Source organism: Lactuca saligna, chromosome 6 (genome assembly GCF_052625555.1).
Source record: "Lactuca saligna cultivar CGN05327 chromosome 6, ASM5262555v1, whole genome shotgun sequence".
In the NCBI taxonomy this organism is placed as follows: domain Eukaryota; kingdom Viridiplantae; phylum Streptophyta; class Magnoliopsida; order Asterales; family Asteraceae; genus Lactuca; species Lactuca saligna.
In genome coordinates, this window is record NC_136422.1 from 30353491 (window position 1) to 30357570 (window position 4080).

The following is a 4080-nucleotide window of genomic DNA, read 5'->3' on the forward strand; positions in this document are numbered from 1 at the left end:
GCATCACTACGAACTCGTAGTGCCCATAATGAGTTCGGAAGCCTATCTTCAGAACATCCTCCTCAAGGACTCGTAACTGGTGATACCCAGACCTAAGATCAATCTTGGAAAAGTAACTCGCCCCTTGTAGCTGGTCGAATAGATCGTCTATACGGGGAAGAGGGTAGCGGTTCTTGACCGTGAGTTTGTTGAGCTCCCTATAATCGATGCACATACGGAACGATCCATCTTTCTTCTTCATGAACAAGACCGGAGCTCCCCATGGTGAGAAGCTCGGTCTTATAAAGCCCTTTCTGAGCAGCTCGTTAAGTTAACCGGATAGTTCTTGCATCTCGGCAGGCGCTAAACGATAGGGCGACTTAGATACGGGGGTAGCTCCTGGGACTAGGTCGATTCTGAACTCAACCTGACGTCTGGGAGGTAAACCTAGAAGCTCTTCTGGAAAGACATCTGGGAAATCGCATACAACATGGATGCCTTTTGGATCTCTCATATTCTGGCTGGTATCGACGACGTGTGCAAGGAAGGCGCGATATTCCTTGCGCAAGTACTTCTAGGCTTGAATACTTGAGATGATACGAAGGCTCGTACTGGGTTTGTCTCCGTAGATTAACAGAGTTTCGCAATTCGGTGGATTTAGGCGGATGGCTTTATCGAAACATAGAATATCAGCGCGATGAAGACTCAACCAGTCCATGCCAACAATGACATCAAAACTCTTGATCGAGACCGGTATGAGATCGATTGGGAATGAATGATCGTCTAACGTGAGGGTACAACCTATGTAAATTTCATTAGAGCTTTCGGTATTTCCGTTAGCCATTTCTACAATGAATGTTTCTTTTAGTGGTTGTGGGGATTGTTTAAGTAAGTGTTTAAAGTTTTGGTTTATGAAGCTTCTTTCTGCACCACTATCGAATAAGACACGGGCATAAGAGTTGTTGAGAAGGTACGTACCCTTGACTACTGTAGGGTCTGCTACTGCTTCATTGTGGCCAATAGTGAGTAGTCTTCCTGTTCCTCCCGTATTCCCGGCCTTCGGACAGTTCTTCTTGAAATGGCCCACCTCACCGCATCCATAGCTGGCTTGGGTCACTCCCAAACTAGGGACTTGCGAGATAGGCTTGGGTGGGGCTCTGCAAAATCGAATAGTATGGCCCTTCCGGCCGCTGTTGGTGCATTGCAATTCACGGAAGGGGCCGTTATGATGGAAGGGGCACTTGGGACACTTGGGCAGGAGTAGCAGGAGTGGTGGCAGCATGGACAGCCACGATCTGCTGGTTTTTGGAAGAAGATTGAGATCTTTTGTCCTTTTTCTGATCTCCACGTTTCCTCTTTGTTGTCGGATGATTTGGGTGGTACAGTGGCAGTTGTAGTTGTTGTTGCTAGAATGGGAGGAGTTTCATGATCAATCAACCTGTGGTCCAACTCCTTGGTGCTATCAAAGGTTGCATGATGAGAGGATAGAACATTTCCTTGATATGGGGGCACTAAACCCCAGATGTATCGTTCGATTTTCTTGCTTTCTGAAGGGATCATGTTAGGGCACATAGCCACCAGGTCGCAGAACCTGGCCGTATAAGCCACTATATCTTATCCCTTCATTTTGAGGTTCCATAGTTCCTCTTTAAGCTTTTGAACCTCACCTCTAGGGCAGTACTCCTTTCTCAGTAGGTCCTTTGGTGTATCCCAGCCCATCGCATTGGTTGTTACTAAGGAGAGTGCATTGACATGGCCATTCCACCATGTCACGGCCCTTTCAGTGAGGCGGCAGCAGCGAACTTGATTTTGCTCTCTTCGGGGCATGAGCACATTTCGAAGACAACTTCGGCTCTTTCAATCCATTGAGATAGAGCAAGGATTTATCCGGTCCCATTGAAGAATGTTGGTTTATAGCTCATAAAATCCTTATAAGTACAACCCTGTGCACGAGGGGGATTTTCACCGTGTCTGGAGTTGGTGCCCATTTCGGCTCCACTAGCATCGCCGGAGTTCATTTGGGCCAAAGTGGCCGTTACAGCTACGGTTACAGCCGTTTGGAATACCACATGATCAATCTGTGGATGAGGGGGTGGTGGAGGTGGAGTTTGAGCTGCAGGTCTGCCTCTATTCGGGCGCTTACGGGGAGGCATCTTTTACTGAAAGTTCATAAAGATAGTGACAATAGTAAGAGTCTATTGCAAGTATGATAAGAGTGTTTTATGGACTAAATCAACATATTCCAAAATCAGATAGAGAGTCATAGCAATAGAGTAGGTAACTGCCAATTACTGGTATTAATGATGTAATACAAGTTCGGGAAAAAGTGACCTAACAATAGGTCTTACATCAAACCAAAAAAAAATGTTGGCCGTCTAGACGCCTAATTAGAGTACTTTCAAAGTTAGGAACGTTTACAAACAGGTGCTCTACCGAGCATAGAAAGAGAAAAGCTATTCCTTATACGAAAGGGAAAGATAAGTAGATATCTTCTACTGACGATGGGTATTCGTTGGGTGAATCCTAAGATCTGATAATTAGCGAATAACTTCTTGAAGTTGTCGTTCATGAGTTCTCTGACGTGCTCGGAGATCCCTAACTTTGGCTTGAGATGTGGCTAGCTGTTGCTGCAGAACCTCATTGGTCCTCCTTATTCTGTCCATAGCTTCTTCCTGTTGGCGAATGCGAGCAGTGTTGAGGTTAGAGTTGGCATCAACCTCCACAACTCGGCCAATTGTTGCTTGGTGTTGCTCGACATTCCTGGCAATCCTTCTGACCATAATGGGCAAGACTCGGTCCACTGATCTCCTTCGCTTATGTTGTAGAATCTTCGATCTCCATCGAAAGGTACCGGCTGGCCCTGCTCATCGCTCCAACGGTTCAGGGTTATTGCCCACATGGGAGTGGGGCCTTGAAACACTGGACGGGGGGTTAGGATTTGGAGCTACTGGGGGCAGTTTGTTAACGTCTAGCTCGGAGTTGGAGCTATCTGAGAAGCCTTCAGCATGGTGATCATTCAGAGGGATCGGGTGATCATCTTCTGGCTTCTTGTCGAGCCATCCTCCATTGCCTTGGTTTAGATAATACGGATCGCCGGGATGGTGAAAGCCAGCCACGCTATCTACACGAGAATGGGGGAAAGAAAGTTTAATAGACGTACTAATCTAGGATATTTATAGGATGGATTGTTATTAGTCGACCCACTACTTGCGTAGTGCATACCAATTACATGTAACCGAAGCAAGATAGTCCTTCGAATAAGTAACCCTAACTCCAGATCCCCAATCAAACAAGAACAGGAAACGAAGCAAAGGTCATAGATTCTGAGTCTATAACGCCCTAGTTACATGTAACCGTGGTGTATCCACTTAGCAACTATTGTCCTACCAGTAATGACCCTTTTAGTTATCACATATGTAGTTAGTAGAGTGCATAATACTCCTATAGCATTCTTATTCTAATGAGCTTGTGGTAGTGTTGGTAAGTTTTTAGACTTGTTGCAACACCACAATCATTCTTAGGCACATGCTACTCACTCCTAGAGAGATGTAGTTGATCAGGCTACATCCACCCAAATGTGACTATATGTCTCTAAGCTTAATTGTGTTGTTCAACAATCTTTAATACTTCTGTTCTGTTCTAGAATGATACTGACCCTTTGTATTGGTGAATGTATATGTATATACTTTATTAAATATTTTAGAATTCAAAAGTATATATTCTTGGTCAAAGTGTTTTAGTCCCGAAGTGTTTATAGTTCGTATATCTTTTATGGGTTGATATACTTGATTCACTATAAACAATGCTCTGATACCAATCTGTCACACTTCAAAACCGAGAACGGCGGAATACGTTCTGGGGTGGAGGACGTCATGTACAGTATCATTACAATTGCATAATAGTAAAAACAAGAAACAACAACCATTTCATATATATATATATATATATATATATATATATATATATATATATATATATATAGTGATAATAATTACAATTGTGTTCTGCACAGTTAATAGACACCAAAAGTATAACCAAAAGTATAACAAAAATTAAAGATGAGTCTTGTATATGCTCCATCTTCTCCAAAAGCTGCCATGT